Raw genomic sequence first — 22,271 nt, 5'->3', positions numbered from 1 at the left:
TTGTAAAATTCCTGGGCATCGTTGAATAAACTTAGCCAATAAAAATCGGGTTGGAGTACCTTGGAAGCAGTTCTCATTCCTCCAAAGTATCCTTCGTAAGGTGCTGAGTGACAATGTTGTAGGATGCTATGTACTTTGTCATCAGGGGCACACTTCCTAATTATCCAATCAGCACATTACTTGAACAAGAAAGGTTCATCCCAATAATAATGCTTGGCATCATAAAGGAACTTCCATTTTCTTTGGCTATTGAGATCAGGCGGAAGCAACCCACTTACTAAGAAGTTTGCTATATTGGTGTACCAAGGTAATGCCGTGGCAACCAACAGTTGCTCGTCTGGGAAATATTCCTTAATAAGTTGAACATTGCCATTTTCATTCCTAGCTTCTAACCTCGATAGGTGATTAGCCACTTGATTTTCAATCCCCTTTCATCTCAAATTTCTAAATAAAACTCTTGCAGCAAAAGTATCCATCGAAGTAATCTTTGTTTTGCATTTTTCTTGGTCACCAAATATTTATTTGCAGAGTGATCCGTGTAGATCGTGACTTTGGTACCAACTAGATAAGATCAAAATTTATCGAATACAAAAACCACAGCCAATAACTCTGTTTTAGTGGTGGTGTAGTTAAGCTGCACATCTGTCAAGGTCCTGCTCGTATAATAAATTGCATGAAATACCTTGTTTTTCCTTTGACCCAACACTTTTCCCATGGAATAATCGTTGGCGTCACACATAAGTTCGAAGGGTAGTATCCATCCGGTACTATTACAATCAATACTGATACCAACCTTTTCTTCCATTCCTCGAAAGCAATCAAACAAGGTTTATAAAATTGAAAGGTCTATTTTACTTTAGCAAGGCGCATAACGGTTTAGATATCTTCAAAAAATCCTTAATAAATTTTCTATAAAATCCCGTATGACCTGGAAAACTTCTACTACCCTTGACACTGGTCGGAGGCATCAATTTTTCTATCACCTTAATTTTTACTTTGTCAACTTCAATCACTTGCTGCGATATCTTATGACCTGGCATAATACCTTCAGGAACCATGAAGTGGTATTTCTCCCAATTTAAAACAAGATTTGTTTCTTCACAATGGCACAAAATCACTTCCAGATTTTTTAAGCAATCCTCAAAATCATTGCCAAACATAGAGAAATCATCCATGAAAGCTTTAAGAAATCTACCATGTCTAAGAATATCGCCATCATGCAACGCTAAAATGTTACTGGGGCATTACACAACTATGGACAAGTGAAAGTGGGCTTCTCTTTGTCATTAAGAGCTATAGTAGTTTGGTTATACCCTGAGTAACCATCCAAGAAGCAGTAGAATGCTTTTCCAACCAATCTGTCCAACATTTGGCCGATGAAAGGTAGGGGGAAATGGTCCTTCCGAGTTGTCTTATTGAGCTTACGGTAATCCATGCATACTCTCTATCTCGAGACAGTGCGAGTTGGAATAAGCTCATGTTATTGTTGCTAACCACCATGACACCTCTTTTCTTGGGTACACATTGGACAGAGCTCACCTACGAGCTATCGAAGATCGGGTAAATAATATCAGCATCTAGCCACTTCATAATCTCTTTTTTAACAACTTCCTTCATGATTAGATTCAACCTCCTCTGCTATTCAATAGAATTGCTATGACAATCCTCCAGTAAAATTTTATGTATACAGATAACAGGGTTGATTCCCTTGATGTCGGCAATTGTGCATCCCAATGCCTTCTTAGATCATCGGAGTACTTCTAAGAACCTCACCTTTTGATTGGGTGTTAACTTTGCAGAAATAACTATTACAAAGTGTTTTTTCTCCCAAATAAACATATTTTAAATGTTTCGGCAAAGGCTTCAACTCCAGTGCTGGAGGTTCCTCTATAGAATGTTTAAGAGGCTTGAAAGAGCGGTCAGATAAATCCAAGGATTCAAACTTCTTCCCTAGTCTATCCACAAGCTGCTTGGCTTCTGCAAGTTCACTAAGGTCCTTAAAAATTATTGCATTACTTTGCTCAACCGAGTCTTTATTGTTATCAGAATTGTTGTGGAAAAATCTTGTGAACTCTTCCTTCACTGTTGTTTCTATCAAGTCAATGGCGTGGCATTCTTCATTCTCATAAGCATATTTGAAGGCATTGAATACATTGAATGTAATCTGGTGTTCATTTACCCTTATGATCAGTTCACTTTTCTATACAACAATTAAAGTCCTACCTGTGACAAGAAAATGTCTTCTAAGAATAATTGACACATCTTTGTTAGCTTCATATTCTAAAATAAGGAAATCTGTCAAAAAAAGAACTTATCTGCTCTTACCAGTATATTATCAATTTTACCTTCTGAATGTGCGTAGGATCGATCAGCCAATTGCAATGTAATCGTAGGTCTTGTTGTCCTAATTTCCAGCTTCCTGAAAATATACATAGGTATTATATTTATACTAGCTCCTAAATCACATAATGCCTTACCAACATACAGATTTCCTATTGAGCAAGGGACATTGAAACTCCCTGGGCCCTTCAACTTTGAAGGTAACTTATTCGTCAACATCGCTGTGCACCCTTCAGTGAGAGCAACAGTCTCAAATTCTCCCAATCTATGCTTCTTTGACAGTATATCTTTCATAAATTTTACATAATTGGGCATCTACTCCAAAGCTTCAACCAGTGGTATGTTGATGTGAAGCTGTTTAAGGATATCTAGAAATCTTTTGAACTGAGCCTCTTGTTTACAATTGTGAAATCGTTGAGGAAATGTAGGAGGTGGACGTCCCTCAGGTTGCTAATATTGTTTTTCTGTGGCATTTTTATCAGTAAGATGATCTGATTCTGGTGCAACAATATTTTGTTTAGCCTTTATAGACACATTGTGATTTTTAGATGGCTCTAGGATCTTTACATGGTTGTTATTCGAGTTATCCTCTCCTGCCATGGCATCGTGAGCAACGTCATCAAACTGAGTTCCGCTTCTAAGAGTGATGGCCTTACACTGTTCCTTCCCTTGTGATCTCGAATTCTCGGTGTCACATGGTAATGCTCCTTGTGGTCTTGAACTCAAAGCATTTGCTATCTGCCCCACTTGATTCTCAAGAGCTCGAAGGGATGTAGCTTAACTCTGAATTATGGCATCATTCTTGGCCATATATTCTTTCAACAAAGCTTCAATAGATGATGATGATGATGATGATGATGATGATAATGAAGTCGATGTCTGACCTTGCTGGACATTTTCCCTCGGTATAGGTTAAGTATAACCAGACGGTGCACTGATGGCATTCAATCTTGCAGCATTGTTAAAATTCCCCACACCTTAATTATTCCAACAGAAGTTTAGATGTTGCTTCTACCCTGGATAATTCGTGTTGGAATAGGTGTTATTATTACGGTTGAAATTATCTATGTAATAGACAGATGCTGGATTTGATGGGCATTTGTCAAACACATGGTCTTCACCACAATAAACACATACTAGCTGGACTACTTTCATCTCTTAAACTGCAGTTGGCCTCTTCATTTTCTTAATTAGATTAGTTAAATATGATACCTGAGCAGTCATTGAAGTGATTGCATGAAGCTCTATGGCACCAGCAGCTCTCTTGCCAGTCCCAACTTGCATGGTAGGATATTGATAATCATTGTTGGCAATCTGTTCCAAAATCTCATATGCTTCATTTTAAGATTTATCCAACAAAGTACCATTAGAAGAAGCATCAACTACCATCCTTGTATGTGCATTCAACCCATTATAAAACATCTCCATCTGAGTCCAGTGTTGAAACCCATGCATCAGACATTTTCGCAGTAATTCTTTAAATCTTTCCCAAGCTTCGTATATTGTTTCATCCTCTAATTTCCAAAAAGACACGATGTCATTTCTAGGCTTGGCATTCATGTTTGGTGGATTATACCGTAGCAAAAACCTCTGGCAAAGATCATTCCATGATGCCACTATCCCTGACGGCAAAGCATTCAGCCATGCTCTTGCATGATCTCTCAAAGAATATGTAAACAATTTAAGCCGCAAGGTGTCTTCAAGAACACCCTGTTGTCAAAATAAGTCACAAACCTATAGAAAAATTCTTAAGTGCAGTCTTGGATCCTCAGTTGGTGACCCACTAAACTATCTAATAGTTTGCAGCATCTGGAACATTATTAGTTTCAATTCAAATTGCTGAGCTTGTATGTGTTGTCTAACTATCCCTGGATTCAAGTCATACAAAATTGGAACAACATGCTCACAAATTGGCCTATCTCAATCATCTATCACACGATGAATAGGAAGATCAACATCTTGACCATTTAGATTTAATGGATCATTCATGTAACACCCTTAACCTGTCATCATCATTGGATTAGGGTTACGGAGAATTATCGTACAATCAAAACAATAATTTCATTTAATGATAATTATGTAAAACTCATTATAAACTTAGCAAACATATACCTTTGGGCCTTAAAATGGGCCTTCGAGACCCTAAAAATAGTTCAAAAACAATTCAGGACTAATTTGAAACAATTAAAAAAATTTGGGAAAAAGTTAAAAACTTTGAAAACAGGGGTCACACGGCCGTGTGACATAGCCCAGACTATGTGGTGTTTGAACAAAGGGACACACAGCCATGTCCCAGCCCGTGTCTTAAACCGTGTAACTCACTGATTTAGGTCACACGATCGTGTCGCAAACCGTGTGCTAGACCGTGTAACTCTTTGACTTGCGACACACAACCATGTCGCAGGCCGTGTGCTAGACCATGTAACTCACTGACTTGAAATAATAAGTGATACACGACCATGTAGCTAGGCTATGTGTGCCATATGGTCGTGTGCTCCATAATTTGATCCTAAACATGCTATTTTAATACCAAAATTTACCCAATCATCCACTCCATTTATGCATACATTCTATAGACCAAAACACCTTTCAAATACACATAAACATACCAATTCAATCAACCTATTTCACCTAACTAATATGTCATTCAAAAGCACCACATTTGTACAAAAACAACTTTAATCAAAACAATGTTATAATGCCACATCTTAAACACAAAAACATGGTCAAATAAGCTACCTAATGACATCAATTGTCAAACCATTCACCTTTCATTTAAACATACTAAAATGACCATAATCATGTGGATTTAATATATATACAAGCAACCACACCATATATTATAAAATACCTAAAAATTAACTCAAGGGCATAAACTTTGTTAGAACATTATAAGTCCACACAAATAAAGTGAATACATAAAAGACATACTCATACCAAAATGTTCATTAACATACTCAAAGACATTCATTATAAAAAGGTCCTATACATGCCATTTATAAACATGGCTAAAATAACTCAAAAACTATCGAAATGATTTTTGGATAGTGTGATAGATCTCTGACAAGCTTCCAATCGATCGAGCTTTTGATAATCTATGAAACAAAGGAAAATAACTACGTCAGCAACTAGTGCTTAGTAAGCTCGTATAAACTCAAACATAACTTACCATTCTTAAGCTCAATTTATAAATTATACATAACATCATTACCATGTTCATAAGCTTAAAAAAATCTTATATAAGCACCACTAAACTTACAAGTTAGTTAGTTCATACATGATACACATAAGTTCAAGCATATCATAAGTAGATTTTCATAAACACATCATTTATCACATTAACCTTTTCATAAGATTATGAACCATTATCCAATTCTATGCATACCTTGCCATTAACCTTTTCTTACCTGTTGAACCATCTAGAATTACATTGGGCACTCAGGACTGCTCACACATAGTGTGCCTTTCCATATAATCGTAACCTTTTCTTTTCAACATTGCTCACACGAGTTGTGAAATGAGCTTGCTCACACGAGTTGTGGGTCGAAATGTTAGCTACACGATACTGCTTACACAAGCTGTGGTGAATCCGCAACAAATGCAGGACCCCAGCCATCAGTAGGAGATTCAAGACCAACAGCTAAAACATGAAATCCCTAATGACATGTCATTCGTATCCTATCCTAAGAATTCTTAAGGTTCAAATGGGATTATTTATCCGTCAATTACTCAAAACATCAATCTATTCATATATTCAAGGCAATTTATAACAAATATAATATAACAGATAATCAATCAACTATCATTAATAAGATTATAATTTTTATACGAACTTACCCCGATAACTATAGTCGTAAAAGTAGAGTTGGAGATTAATCCAAAACTTTCGCCATTCCTCGATTTAAGTCTGATTGTTGTTTATCTTGATCTAAATAGATAGTTTCATTCAACTAACCTCAAGTCTTCAATTCAACCAATAATTCATATTAATGTAAAATTACAAAATTACCCCTAATATTTTAACTTTTATACAACTTAGTCCTTAAGCCCATAACTTGAAAATTCACCATTTTCCTAACCCAAAACATGCTATCCGATTCTTCCGTATACCTATATCAATCCAAATTTTTACTCATTTGACTCAAAATTCATGGAATTTACCATTTAAACAATTTAATCCCTAAGCCCTAAATTCACTTAACAAATCATGTTAATTTAATAATAAAAATTAATAATATAAAAACTAACATAAAAAATCAAATTCATTCATTTCAAGTCCCTCAACCTTTAACAAATTTGCAAATTAACCCTTGGGCTAGGTAGATTAATCTAAAACGAGCTTGAAAACATAAAAATCACTAAAAACAAGTCACAAAATCTTACCATGCAATGCTCCTATGTTGGCCGAACCTTAAAGCCATAAACATGGTGTTTTATTTCTTCAATTTCAGTGAAAGAGAAGAATTTTAGGAAGATGAAACTATTTGCTTAATTTAGTTTAAGATTTGTTTATTAATTACTAATTTACCCTTAGTTTATTAGTTTACAAAATGATGAAAATAAACCCATAAATGTCCATTAACTTTTCATATAGTATAAATATCATCTAAGTCCTTTAATTTTCATTTCAAAAGCCATTTAATCCATTTAAATATTAAAGACCAACTTTTTCATATTTCACAATTTGGTCCATTTTACCTAATTAACCATTTAATCTTCAAAATTTCTTAACAAAAATTTAATACTACCTTAAATTAACATTATAAACATTAAATAAATATTAAAATAATAACTCACTTGTCAGAGTCGTGGTCTTAAAACCACTGTTTCCAACACCACTGAAATTGGGCTATTACAATTCAAACCAGGATAATTCTCGTCCCCTGCCATGTTACACACTGCTCTTCTCCTTCGTCGCAAAGTTCTCTCGATGTCTAGGTCAAAAGGATACTCTTCATTAGTAGGAATGCCTCTATTCATGCACTGATAACAAACCTATAGAAATTAAATACAACTAAATTAAATAAAACTAGTGGAATTAGTAAAATAACCAAACCAAATTTCACCAAATTGTCGATCCCCGAAAATAGCACCAAAAACTTGTCGCATGTGAATATGATACGCGAATTGTGCAAGTATACATGTCGGATGAAGTAATAAAGTGATAAGTGAGATCATCTCCACAAGGATCGGTTAGGTATAAATTGGTCAAGTTATTATAAAGAAGTGTTATATGTTATAGCAAAAACAATAACAAAAATGCATAGATAAATAAGGAATATTGATTTATGTAATATGTGAAATCTAACAAATAAATGAAATTTCTATGGCAAGACAAGAATAAGAATGCAATAGAAATTAAGAGAATGATTACGTGAATAATATGTAAACAAGTAACAACTAAGGATGTGAAAATAGAGATGCTACAACAATGGTTTAAGGATCTACGATGTTGATTTGTAAGGCTGGGATTACCAAGAATCTACCCTCGTTAAACAATAATGCCTCGGCAAGTTTAATCTTATTCTACTGCACGAAACAATTCTACTGTTGTCTACTTCTTTTGAGAGTTAAGCCTTGAGTTACCTCACCTAGGGCACTATATGTCTATAAGCTTTGAGCTTGATTCCTACTATTGTTCTTCTCCTTTCAGTACAGAATGCTACCCTATATCTAGAGTCTACTACGAGTATCCTTTCAAGTACTCGCTCATATCATTCAATTTCAATCTAACTAACCTAACCTTGTCAGAATTAGATTAATTTTATAAACCTGCTGTATATTCACCTATGTCTAGAGATTACACGCATGCTTTTCATAAATATCATTGAATGAAACAATAAATTAAAACTGATCTAAGTCGTGGTCAATAATGGAAATAAAAGTTTCATCAAGTAATCTCAACCCTATGAGATTTAGCTTATGGGTTGGTGAATAAAATCCAGATTCAAGATAACATTCAACATTGTTTCCTTAAATCAGATTACGGAATAGGAAATATAGAATTAAAGGTGGAACTAAGGAAGATAGCTTTCACTTGTCCAGGCCACAATTCTGGCTATGAAATATCTTCCGGTGACTAAGAAACTGCCTTAGTTCTCCCCTTCGAGTCTCTACTCTAGTGCAACTGCTACCCTCTATTTTCATCTAAGGGATTTCTCTTCCAAATTGCCTTTTACCTGTCTACTCCCTTTTCAGTTTTTCTTTTTGTGTTTTATATCTCTCTCTTTAGTGTAGGCCCATCATCCTATGATCCCATGATCCCATGGTCTCATAAATTTTTCCTCTTTTCCCTTTTTTTAGGTTGATTTTTCTGGTACACGTACAGTAGGGTTCATAATGGTTAAGTGTTGACTAGGTCTCCTCCTTGTATTGCCACACATTCGTTTTGGCAAACTATCCAACCTTTTGCCATGACAAACCTTCACTCATTTACTTCTTTTCCTCATTCTACACCTGCCATTTAACAAACAAATCCTTCTCGCAAATAATTAGAAGTAACATGTAATAACATTTAAGCACAATCTAAACCTTTTAATGCAATTTCCTAAAAACACTAATGGAAAATCCTAAAATGCAACTAAACTTACCTTAGTACAAGCAATTAACCAATTCTAAAGGCATAGAATATAACTATTTTCAAGAGTTATCAATAAGACTAGTGAAAGTGTTACAAAAGTGTTCTCACTTATACCTAAGGTGTTCAAACCAAGACATGACACGTTTGGAACATTGGTCTTTATATTAAAGGTTTGTGTTGGGTAGGAAGTATTCATGGTAGGCACAATAGAAGGAGTGGAAATTGGAGAAAAAATTATAGCAGATTTTAGGGTAAAGGTTGCTTTTGTGGTAGGATTCATAGCCTTTTACTCGAGTCTCTAGAGACTACACCAAATGTTTTAGTCTTTTATGATGTAGGATAGACTTTAAGGTTGATAAGCTAATTTTTTAGAAGGCACCATGGTGGAAGAAGGATTTACAAGAAGAAAGTTAGCTAAGAGGCGTTGAAATGTGGATTTCAAGATGCTTTCCTAAGCTTAAGTTGTAACAGTCCACCTGACGTAGTCTTGTTGATGATTTGTATAGGCTAAAAGTTAAGATAAGCTTTAAGCTATGGAATGGCCGAGTTTTGTTCTATCCGCCAATTTTTTTCGTGGATTATTTTTTGCGCCATGGTTGATGGATTGTTGGATTAATCTGGTAACCTTGTGATGATTTTAGCTGAAAGTATTTGCCTTTGGCAAAGTATAAGTTTGAGGTTTTTATGTCCTAGTGTGGTTGTTGGGAGGAACCCACCAATAAGTGTTTTCTCTAAGTTAAGTTTTGTGAGATAGATTCCTCTATTTGTATCCTCTAGTAGAGAATTGTAGGAGTGTAAACCTTTTAGTTTCTGTTAAACACGTGTGATTATTGTTCTGTTTTAGTTGAGTTCTTTCTAGGATCCAATTAGAAATTAACCAAATTTTTATGATTTTTTATGATATAATATTCCTAGATTGATTATTTTGGCCACAAAATAGAATAAGTTAACTTTTCATGTTAGCCACGTGTTAGTTTTAAGACAGCTGAAAGATATATACATATTGGTGGGACTTTTATTTTGAGGGTTCTTCTTCCCTTTTCTCTTGCTCGATTATATTCTAGTATCCTGCTTTAGAAGAGTTCTATATTGGAGAGGAATCAACAAGTGATCGAATAGTAAAAAAGAGTTGTGCGTGTAGCAGTAGAGATAGCATAGCAAACCTCATGAGATCATCTGTGAGTATCCAGGCTGTACCACTCTTATTTGTGTTTCCCTCTAGCTTGGGTACGTCACTATGTCTTGGTGGTTATAAAGTAGAAATTTGTTGCATGCGATTATCTGAGTGTGCTTGTTGTGACTGGAAATAGATGTGACTACCTTAGGGTTTAAACTCGATATCCATATGTGATGAGCCACTGGTAGGGCATGTTAGTTGCAAACTGGAATGGCAGATATGTTAGACCGCTGGTAGGGTATGCTAGTTGTTAACCAAGTAAGAGTATGTGATGGGTCACTAGTAGGACATGTTAGTTGTTAACCAGTTTGGCAACCACTGGTAGGGTATGTTAGTTACTAACCAGATGGTGTGAGTGCTAGGTTTGGTAAGGCTTGTTTGTTGGTAATTGGCCTAGAGATATGGGTGCTGCCTACAGTAAGACATGTTAGTTATTAACCATGGCAAAGAGCCCTAAAATCAAACTCAAAAGAACATATATGTGTTCAAAATGATAAGATATGTAAGATCTATTATGATATGTGTTTGGGGGATCCGAGGTTTAACCCAATGAAGGATATGAAAAAACTAAGTTAAAATGACTTTATATGTGTTATGTATATGAAAAGTGAAAGAAAATATGATTCTATATGTGTAGATTGATATGTATATAAGCTGATAGAAAAAAAAGGTTGAATGTTGAGTAGTTTGTTCTGATCCCTATCTACTATGTTGAAACTTAGCGTATTTGTTAAGTGATGAGGATTGGTATATGGAATCCGCCCTAATGGAATGAGTTTTGAAGGTGTGTATGAATTTCTCCAATGAGAGGCTTGAGACGTATAGTTAAGTTAGCAAGGATTATATTTGGTAAGAAGGTGTCAAGTTGTAACGCTCGGGTTTGTGCAAGTGTACACAGTTGTTATCAAGTAATAAGTAAGTATCGAGTTATCGTCTCCACAAGGATTGTATTTGTGCTAAGTCACTTAATTTGTAAAATTATATTAATAATTTGGTAAATAAAAAAACTCAATATAGTTGAGAAGTGGTGATTAAAATATATTAACCTAAATGCAATGATCCCTAATGCAAATTATCCTAAATATGCAAACTATATAAATGAAATGGATTTTAGTAAAATTAAACACAATTTGCAACAATTATAACATAAATAAACTAGGATAATTACTTTAATTAAACTCAATTTATTATCAACATGCTTAATAACATTCGAAAAAACATTCCATGGCAACTCGATCTTTCATGATTTTGGAAACCACATTAGGTCCTTTCGGAATCCTTTACCTAGTAAATACGGATTTTACTGATCCTTATTTACTAAGGGTTTTTTAGCATTCGTGTGAGGTAACAGGGACGTGTTAGGTTTGAAACAATTTAATCACACAAATCTAAAAACTATGCAGATAACAGAGCTTGGTTAGAGTTGTTATGCAACCTACAATTTAATCAGGGTAGGATCTAAATTGAGCATGCACATTTCAATTATGCGTCCATTAGCCGTCGTCTGGTTCGGATCGCTCAGCTAATTCAGGTGCATTTCAATCACGTATGAATGAAATACAAACTTGATTTTAATTGAAAACACGATCTATTGGGGCACAAACATTGTAAGCATGAATCAAATAAATATTATTTAATCGAAATAATCATCCTAGTTTAAATAAGATTAGGCTATCATTTTTGTAAATAAGAACAAGGAACACATAGCAAACATCTTTATATTAAATTAAATAAAAGAAAGATTAAACCCAATTCAGAGTGGCTGTCACCCAAGACTCTGACTGACGAGGCTCCTTCGCTTCTTTGTTTTTCTCCTTTGCTGATGGCTTTCCAAGGTGGTCGACCAATGGTTCTTTAAGAGGCTTAATTGCTAAAATCCTTATGCAAGGATGATTAAGGAGAAAGATAGCTAAAAGAGTTGAGGGAATGATGAATGAGTGAGAGATGATGGGATGAGGGATGATTGAAAAAGTGAGAAATGAGCTCTTATTTATAGGTGAGGCAAGGGAGCTAATTGCTAAAAATAAGAGTGTCCATCCTTTGAAACTTCCTCCAAGAGTGGCCGACCATGAACTGAGGAAAGGTGGCTGATTTTTCTGTGATTTTTGGTCAATTTGAGTGCCACAACAACTCAGGACTAAGACTCGGTCATCAGCAAATCTTCAGGAAAATCTCTGATTTCTTTAAATCTTCAAGGACTTTGTCTAATTAAACCAAAAAATGGTTTATGACATCCATTTGCAGCCGAAAATTGGGTTGACTTGGTACCCAATTTGGACGGTTTTGCAATTAGAAGAAAACTCTCAGACCTGTCCAAAAATAGTAGATAGTTTAGAGGACCAAATAATATAATTTAACCACTTTAATTAATCAATTTAATTAAAACCCAATTTTATTAATGAAATATTAAAAATAAATTATTAAATATAAATTTATATTTTATTATTTAATTTAATCATGCATAGCCCACTTTATAGCTTAAAAATATAATATGCTCAAATTAATATAAAATAAGCCATTTTATGCATGAAAACTATATAATAAAGTATAAAATCACATTTTAATAATTTAAAAGTCCTAATTTCATATTTTCGCATATTTCATTAATTTATTAAACAATTACTTAGTTTTAACAACAAATTTAAGTAAAAAGGTGATGAATTATATAGGAAAAATCCTATATATTTTTCAGTGTACACAAGTCTGTTAAGGTTAGCCCTCTCTAGATGTAAGGAGGTAAGCGTACGCCTGAAGTTAAGAAATAAGTATACACCAATTTTAAGGAAGAGGCTATGCGCTCGATGTGAGAGTCCAATTGATAATGTTATCTGCCATGAGTGTATGCCAATAGTATGATAGTACACCAAAATGTCTATGTGTGTAGAGTTATATTATTCTATACTTCTATAATTTTGTTTAAGTAGGGTAGAGTGTTTTTCTTTGTTGGAATTCACTAACTTCTTTTGAACTTACCCCCTTTTTCTTTCCCCTCTTTCTAGATGGTGATTTGTGGTAAGCTTGTTGAAAAGACTTAGCCAGAAAGAGTGACCTCTGAAGTGAGCTTTGCCCGTTTAGTTTTGTAGCATGCATATGATCTTTTGGGGGTGGTGTGTATTTCTGTTTTGAATCTAAATCTGTAATAAAGTACCTTTGATTAAATTACAGTTTTAAAATAAGGTTGAGCTCAAGGAATTAGTTAAAGTCTTTATGAATTATGACTTGTGAAAGTGTTTTCTACATGTATATGCCTAACTGTATTATACACTATGGATGCTGCCACTACTTTATTCTAATGGAATGATTTTAATCGAAAGTTTTGAACTCAATTATTTTTGTCTTATGGTCTATATTGGTTTTGATTGCTTTAATTACTTAAAAACAAATCTTTCTAAGATAACGCCCCGTTCAATTTGTTACGTCCCATAGCTTAACTAAGATTAAACCTGCATAAGTCTACTTTTGTCTGTGTAACGCCTTAATTGACCATAGGGGGTTGGGCTGTTACATAAGTTAATTGACATTCTATGGTAAAATAGCTAAGTGAATCCTTAATGGAATATTAACAAAGTAACAATAAGGGATTTGTCACACCCCAAGTTTGGCGTACCCAAGGTTAAGTCGTGTTGTAGTGAAATAATCTGTTTGGTGAAGTGTATCCATCCGATTTCTTCTTTTGGCAAATATGTGTAGGCGTATAGAAACCGTTGAGGTAATACGTGAATATTCTATTTTAAGTTATTCTGCTATGTAAAGAGAAATGTCTTGTTACAGTAAAAAGGTAATTATGGTATGAGTTATCGCCAAATGTGTAGTACACCTTGTTGGTCTGAAGTAATGTGCAAGTTAGGTTGTATGGTAACCTAGTTAGGAACCAACTAGATTGACTGTCTGATATATATAATGCAGGATTTTCAGTTTTATTTTTCATAGAACCGGTAGGCCATTAGGAAAGACAAATATTGGATTCAAGCAATACTTGTTAAAGTCCCAATAAGTTAAGCGAGCTATATATATATAGGTGAGAAAGGTTGTAAGCGAGTTCTTCTTCTCTCAATATTACTCTTTGTTTCTTTTCTAAATTAATGTAACCTTTTCTCTTGAGATGGAAGCTATGATTCTAGATTTAATCAAAGGCTATTCCATCTTCGGGTATGTATCCTAGCTTTACATGGTAGGTGTTTTGAATGAGTAAGTCTGTAAGAGGTATAATAATAGTAAGGCTGTAAGAACAAAGCTTTGCATAACACCCCATACTCGACCCGATTGTCGAGCCTGAATACTAGGATGATACACCACCGTCACACATCATTTATTAAGCAAACAGTTTCACAAGTAACCAAGTGTCATCTTTACTCAATCATATGTATGAGTTGTAGTCGTTCAACCACTTCTTATTATTAAAACATGCCACACATACACTAAGGGTATTAAAAACATCAATCAAACCTACAAATGGGCCAAATTGTAAATTTTCCAAAACTATTACATAGCTATCGACACTATCTCAGGGGTATTGATATTTTTTTAAGTGGTATCGATACCACATGGAAAATCGATACCAAACTAGCATTCTGTTTCTCACCAAATACCAAAATGTCAAAAATTATCGGTACCTTTCGTAAGGTATCGATAAACTTACCACAGGTATCGATACTGGAGCTAAAGTATCGATACCAATTCCATAATCTATTTCCCTACACCTTTAAAAATGCAGTGGTACTATTTTAAAAAATCAAATATCGATACCTCCGCTCTAGACTACAAAATCTCAGCATACTCCAACATTAAAACCATTCAAACTTAATCCCAAATAACATGTTTCATTCACCTATTTAAAGAAACATGAAAATATCCTAAAAAAGTAGTCCAAATATCATATTCAAGTCCACATACTTCCAAAAATAAATAGCATGCAAACAACCTAAAAATTGACTTAGCAAAACTGATATAAAATCTACCACATTGCCTTAAACTCCCATATAAAAAATAACCATTAGCACCTACTATAACGACTAAAGATGGCTTGGATCAATCCCTTGAAGGCCACACAGCTCACACTAGGAATACTACTCTGCAAAGGTTAAATGGAGTGGGTGAGCTTAACAAGCTTAGTGAATACTCAGAACAACCACTACGTAAAAAAGTCATTATGCATCAACTAAACAAACATATCTCATATTCATAACATATTTAACTCTAATATCATATTTCACACATTTATCCACATTATCATTTAAACATATATCACAGCATAAATAAACCATATTTAGTCACATTCAATCATAACATAATATAGTTTGACTATTGAGGTTATGAAACATAATGTGGACTCTATCACCGCACATCGGATACACGGATCTCCAACACACCAATAATGATTTCTAGAGTCGTACATGTCCCATAAGTGTAACGTATAGCTAACACTTTTCAACACACCAAACACACATATCCCGATAAATGGAGCTTAGCTCACATTCCCTTATCTCTTTGAAAATTGTCCCTAGGCCTCAACGCCCCAAAATCACATCACAAAGGTGAGTACTCACAATGCTATGGCATGTCAACTATATCCAATGGTCTCATAATAACACAAGGCCAAAATATTCATATTATTATCACATATTTACATATCGATTTTTCGTACATATTCACTATATATTCGCATCATTAGAACATTATAAACACTTTCACATGGCATGAATAATATACCCACATATATACTGTCACATGGGATGAACAACACACCCTCATATTCACTTTCACATCAATCATCATAAGTTTATATCATATGTCATAGGAATCTCATATATGTTCATAATTTCACAAGCATACATATATCACATTTAATCATAGGCATGAGAACACTTACTCTTGGAATTTAGAGTAGGGGTTTAGGCTACCTCTAAATTCCCAATTACACAATGAATCACCTATGAGTAGCAATTCTAAAACACTCACCAAATATCAACTTTCGTCGAAAATCGAGAGCTTGAACTAGCTCCCCCTCTAACTCGTAGAAGGCTTTAATGAATTTGAGGCTTCACACATAACAATCGCACAATACATAGTCAAATGACAGCCAAGGACCCACTTATACTAACTAAGACACAAGCTTAAGCTACATTTTCATGTAACCATACCCTTTAGCATGATGAACTTAAAACGCAAATATCTCGATCTAAACTTAACCTTTTCCCCATGAAACAAGTTTCATTCATCCCCATATTCATCTACAACAAAACCTCAACCTTTAAACCACACAAAACTACACATTTCAAGGTACCGACATTTTTTGAGAAATTTTAGCCATATTAACGAAAATTCATTAAAACACGATAAATCATTAATGAAAATTCGAAGTAATTTTAGAAACCTTTTAATCAAGTTAAAATAAGTTGAAAAACACTTTTAAATCACATTTTGATCCACAATCTTGAATTCCACCTTTAATGACCCAATTTTTGAGTTTTAATTAAAACATGCAATTTCATAATTAAAAACTCAATTTTAAAGTCTAGATAAAATTAAGACTACTAGGAAAATGAATGGTTACCTTTTATGGAAGATTAAATGAGCTTTGATGCAAATTCAGAGAACCCACGATTGAAGATGACGACGATGAAATCTATGGAGTTTTTGAGTGTTTTTCTTGGAGATTTATGAAGGTAATTGACTTGGGAATGATAGAAAATAAAAGTATTATGGTTTGGGAATAAAAAATCAATTGAAAGATCAAGGGAATAGTTAGGGACGGCAATAGCAAACTTTGGAGAGCAACTATCATGAAATAAAATTGGGAATGAGGGTTTATTAGGTTCAATTACAAAAGTTGAAAAAATAGCAACATAAATGTTCACTATTTAGACTTTGTTGCAAATCAGTCATTTTTCTAGAATTAAGGCATTTAAAACTCATTTTCAGAAATTGACTCAATTCCCTAATAGCCATTGTCGAAAACATTATTGAATACCAACCTTATGAAATTCTGAGCACATATAGGCTAAAATTATTAAAATACCCTAAAAAATTCTAGGCCTTATTTTCGGGTGTTACACTTTGCATGAGATTGTCAGAGATTGAGATGATCAGTAAATTGTATGTATAAGAATTGTAATAGTGAATTTAAGTTATTTAAGTTATTGTTGTTGCTGGTTCGAAAAGGATGGATGAATCTAGAGCTTCGAACTATAGTAAGTGAGTACCAAGTGAGACTCTGTCCTGACTTTTGCATGTGCACTGTTCAAATAAAAACTTATTGAATTAAAAATGATATCTCTCATGATCGGTATAGGTAAGGAGTAAAATAAAAATGATTTACATCTTATAATGATATGTATGAAGTTCTGTTTGGAAAAGAATGTTAATGGTTAAGTATGCAGCTATAATTTGGGGTAGAAATGATATGATTCAATCAGAGATATGAATAAACCTGGTAAGTGAATGTAGTGTAAATGTCCCTCTGTGATGTCTCTGGTAGGGCATCTATATTGCTAACTAGATTGGCAGGTCATGATATGGAAATAGTGTAAAACCATGAGGTTAAGACCCATGGCATATTAATATGATTTGGAACACTCATGGTATAGCCTCCAATAAAATGAAGACTGGACTGGAAGGTCACGATACACAAATGTGTGCAAGACCATGTGGTTGAGACCCATGGCAAGAGATGTTTATATGTATGTTCATGGTGTAGCCTTCGATAATGTGTAAATCAAATTGGTAGATCACGATACATGAAACTATGTATAATTCCATTAAGGAGAAACCCATGGCACCCTCTGTGAAAGTTCGTCGGGACAATAAACACACGATTCTGTATGATGCCTTTATGGCGTTTTTTGTTCGGCACTTCTGGCGTGTTCTACCAAGTCTGTTTGATAAAATGTGTTTATCCATCCTTATGGTAAGTTCTGGATAAATCGTGATTGTTTTGTAATAAGTAGTGCTAAGATAAGGTTATGATATGTCTAAGGGTATTTTGGTTGAACTTGATATGTGAAGTAATCAAATAAGTTTTTAAGGAAGTTCTTGAAAAGAAGTTTGTATCTGTACGTTAAAAAGGTCTATCCACCATGATAATCTGTCAGAGTTGAAAATGGACGTATTTGTAGTTAATAAAGACATAACAAATTATTAATGTGAGTTCGTTTGTGTTATGTAATGGTTAAAGTTGAGTTATCTAGAATCTGCCATATATGAGATATTGTTATTCTAAGTATCTAGGGTCTTGAAGTAAAGTGGTGTGGAATTCATTTGAATGACCTGTATGGTACATTATTAGTGCGAGTTGTATAGTATCAAACCAGGGTATGACTTGAGTAGTAAATTGGTGGTATTCAAATCTAAGTAAGTATTCGCCAAGTGTGTATGTATACGCTAGGGATTAGTATTTATGAACAATAATTCTAAAATAAGTGTATATGTGAATAGATGATCTGTATAAGATGGGCTCTGAAGGTATATTCTTTTGAGTGGTTTTTTTTTTTTTTGTTAAGAGGTAGAAGAGATGAATGGAATGTTTGAAAGAATCCTAAGTTAGTCAATTAGAAAAGAATTGGTAAGTTAAGAGTAAGGTAGTTGGCATGAAAGTGTAAGCCGAAATTGCAATAGTATCTGCCCATCACGAAAAAAAGTGGTTCAGAAGGATAGTTAACGCACAGATGTTCTTCAAACATTATAAAGTATCCATAAAGATATTTTGTAATAAGACTCACTAAGTTCCCTTGAACTTACAATGTGTGTTACTGTTTTAAGTGCTATGGTAAGAGATATGCGCCAGGAGGGACGATACCATGAATACGCTAAGAAAGCGGCGGATTGGATTATTATGCATATAGTGGTAATGTGGCATACTGTAATATTACACCTCAGGAGTCAATCTTTAGTAAATGTTTTTGTTGTAATGTACTATATTCGGTCTGATGTAATATTTTCTTTCTAAATACCATCTTTTGTTTATTTAATATTGAGTCTTTATATGAAATAATAAGTGAAACGTTATAAGTAAGAAATGTTTGTCAACTATTCAAAATTTTGTTAAGGTAATAACACTCGAGATTCGGACGAATCAGGCTGGTTTTGAGGCATTATAGGGTTAGAGGAGTATGGTGTTACTTGAACCATTTATAGAGACAATTTAACTTAGAGGCCAAGTATGGGTTAATTAGTGGTCCCCTAACTCTAATCTTCATCGATCAATAGTAAATTGTAAAAAATACAAGGTTATCTTTGTTAGGCATCCATCAACACACTAAAAGTGCTTGTATGTGGTTCTTCCAAGCACAAAAAGCTATAAGAACTTATCTCATGTGTTGCTAATTGCATTTTGTTAAAGGCAAGCTTGGTCTGGGTCGTATTATTTGAGCTTTAAATTGATAATTCTTGACCTGGTATAACAAATAGATAGAAAAGTATACTATCTTGTTTCTTCTTGTTTAACTCTGCATTAATATATTTTTCTTTTATCTATCAAAATTTCAATTAAAATAAAAAATTATTGATTTTTTAAAAAGAAAAGATAATATATCATGCTTAAAAATGTGTTCATCACTAATTGGTAAATACAAATGTCCTACCAATCAATCCGGTTAATCATTATTTTCATCATGGAATAATTCAATGATTTAAGCTAACAAACAAAATATCAAAAAAAAAAAAGAAAGAGAGAGAGAAACATTAGTAATTCTAAAATTAAAAGAATAAGACTTAGTTTGAATAGGTGGTGAGTTAGTTTCAATGATATTGAAAATAGCATGACGGCAAGGCAAGCTTAGTTATAGTAGTAGTAAGATTAAGTATTATAGTGATGGGATTAAAATTAACGGCAAGGTATGCATTTAGATTCAAACGCGGCAATAGCATTGCGGTGATAATAGAAAATAACTATTAATGACATTAGATTAAAATATGTATTTAAATATAATAAAAATTAAAAAATTAAAATCATATTTATATTGATTAATCAAATATATTAAAATATATTAAAATATATATTGAGTAATAAATATATATATTAAAATTATATTTATGTTAAACAAAAATAAGAAAGATTAGTAAAATAAAGATTAGTAAAATAATATTTTTAAAAATATATTTTGCTGAATAATAATTAAAAGTTATTAAAATAATATTTATATTAATAATAAATTAATAATATAAATAATTAAAATGTTAATGAAGTTACAAATTAAAAAATATAATAAATAAAATACAAATAAAACGGGTACATTAAATCTTTTCTCTTCCACTAGGGTTTCAGTTAGCAAATTGCAGCTTCTCCCCCCAATTGATTTTTGGGGCTGCGGTGTGTTCAAAATTTCAAACGGAGTGCTATTCTTAAAGCGAAACACCAGTTGAAAGATTTTTCCTTCATTTTAAGGTAAAAGGTTCTACCACACGAGTTTAAGAAAACTGCCATATTACTTATGAAATTAATGTTAGATTGCTGAGGATAGTGATGAGTAATCAATTTAATCGGTCAATTTTTTTCGAAACCGATTTGAACACATTAAAATTGAATCGATTGATTTTCTTTAATAAAATCAATAAAATCAAACTTACATTAATTTGTTTAGTTTTTCAGTTAAACAACTCAAATTTTAAATAATTAAAATATAAAGATATTTATTATATTTTTTTAAAATAATTAAAAAGTAATATGATATAAAGTCCGTTTCTTTTAGTAAATTCGGTTTTGTGATTTAAAAATTAGAAAACAACTAATAAAACAATAACAGATGACAAATCTAAAAAAAAAATTGCTCCAGTACACTAAATCAAAACCAAAAAAATGGGTATCTTGGATGTACTGATTATTTTATTTGAGAGGGGCTATGAGAGTGTTATAATTCAATCAGATTATCTTGAGACGGTTGTGGCCATTTAGGAGAGGTCTTCAGAAATGTTTAATTCTACTTTGGTTAGAAAGTTGTCGCACTTCAAATATTGGAGCATTAAACACATATTTAGAGAAGAAAATTAAAAAGTTAATCATTTGGTCAAATTAACCCATCATAGTTAGATTGTCTAATTTTTGTAATTTACTTTTTTTTATACTAGTAAAAAAACCGAAAAAATGGATTATGTCAAATTTACCGATTTTTACGGTTAAAACTTACTTCTGCTCTTCCCGGATTCTACACTCATCCTATAATAACTATTAATTTACTCGGTTTTTGGTATTATTTTATTTGATTTCGTGGAAGCTTGGAAATTTGCCACTTCTATCGTTTTTAGTTTGTCCCAATTTGAATAAACTGAAGTAGAAGCTTTGGGCCACGAGTCCCATCTTTTAAACTTGTGTTTTTTTCTCTTTTCCTCTTTAGGAGCTTCGGGTCAAAGTGCCGTATAAATATCTTCGTGTTCTATTTTTATTATTAAAATAAATAGTTGTTAATTACACTTGTCATTTGCTATTAGGCTGTACTAATTAATCACTATTGCTTGAATCATCTCCATTTATAAATTCAAAAGACTAAAGTAAATCTCAATAGTTTAAATTTTATACATGAAAATATTTTAATTTAAAATCTTCATATTCATACTCGTATTTTTAGGAACTTTTAACATTTCTTTTACATTATTAATTAATTTTATATGTTTAAATATTATTGAAACTAAAAAAGTTGTTTCTAAAAATCTTTGCAATCTCTACCTAAGGGACTTTAATTTCATTAAAGGTCTTGATTTTATTATTATTTATACAAAATATTAACTTATAATCGTATTTGGAGATAAAAGAAAAAATTTAACACTTAGTCATTTGGATTAAAATGGAAAACAGGGAAAATAATAAAGAAACATGGCATGTGATTATTTTTTACTTAACTATATATAGCAGTCCAACCTGTCGACTTTTGAGACGCTGATTAAGAATAAAAGTGAAGTAAGTAATGAGATGGTGCCACACTATCATATTTGAAAGACCTAATCTATTTTAGCCGACAGATCCACCCTACTTTGCCAAACAAGAAAAAGGGGTTGCCCATCCACATACCGCTTAACTCCTTGTTATAATGCTAGAATTTTGTGATGTACTAAAGTTGATTAGTGCATATAATAATACTTAAACACTTAGATATTTTCCATAAAAAAACACTCCTAACACTTAGATATTTTTGGAGAACCCCGTACAACATCTTTCCTAAATCCCTAACTGAAGTGTTATTTTGA

Source organism: Gossypium raimondii, chromosome 10 (assembly GCF_025698545.1).
Source record: "Gossypium raimondii isolate GPD5lz chromosome 10, ASM2569854v1, whole genome shotgun sequence".
In the NCBI taxonomy this organism is placed as follows: domain Eukaryota; kingdom Viridiplantae; phylum Streptophyta; class Magnoliopsida; order Malvales; family Malvaceae; genus Gossypium; species Gossypium raimondii.
The sequence above is the reverse complement of the archived record's forward strand: the minus strand, read 5'-3'. Positions refer to the sequence as shown.